Raw genomic sequence first — 862 nt, forward strand, 5'->3', positions numbered from 1 at the left:
CTTTAGCAACTCCTTGCGTCGCTCAACGAAGTTCTTTGCATACTCGTTCAACGCCAATACGTTATTCAACACTGGATTATGAATCTTTCTGCCAGTATCAACTTCAAAGGGAATCATTCCCGTCGATGTTTGTATGAGTCCTTGATGTGCATACCGATGGTTCCGAGATGATCAGTCCAGTCGTGACCCAAGTAGGACACTTGGCAACGTAGAGCTCCTCTAAAGTTCGGTTTTACCGTTCTGTGACTCCATCACTTTGCGCTCGCCCGGCTGGTCATGTAGTGTTTTACGTTTATGATGTTCATCAAAGCTTACCAAAACTGACTAGTGAACTTTGGATCTCGATCACTAATTATGACAGCAGGCAAGCCGTGGTTGCGGACAACAGTGTCAATGAACTCCTTTGCAGCTTGGTGTGCATCAACGTTCGACATCGTGGCACAGTACATTGGCCGTTTCGATGTCTTGTCGACACAAGTCATGATTGCATTTTTTCCATTGGAAACATGGAGACCTGTAATCCAGTCGATGGAAACTGTATGCCAGCATTCGTCAGGAGACTTGATTGCAGTGTTGGCAATTAAACGGACAATGCAATAATATTAACGTTTAAATGCGTTTAAATCGTTTAAATCGGTGTTTAAACGTTTTAAGTATAATCTTTTTACACATAAAAACAAAATCCATATTTTTTAATTGCGAAAAAGCGCAAAAAATGCCGCCAGGCCCGGCCCGCCGACCAAATATTGTCCGGACGTTTTCAAGGGCTCTAGGCCAGGTGTACGCAGGAGTCATGACAGCCCTTCGTGGCGTCAAGTTTGAGCTGATCGATGTTTTCAAGGCGTCTACTTGCCAGAGTCAT

Source organism: Aphanomyces invadans (assembly GCF_000520115.1).
Source record: "Aphanomyces invadans strain NJM9701 unplaced genomic scaffold supercont1.73, whole genome shotgun sequence".
In the NCBI taxonomy this organism is placed as follows: domain Eukaryota; phylum Oomycota; class Saprolegniomycetes; order Saprolegniales; family Verrucalvaceae; genus Aphanomyces; species Aphanomyces invadans.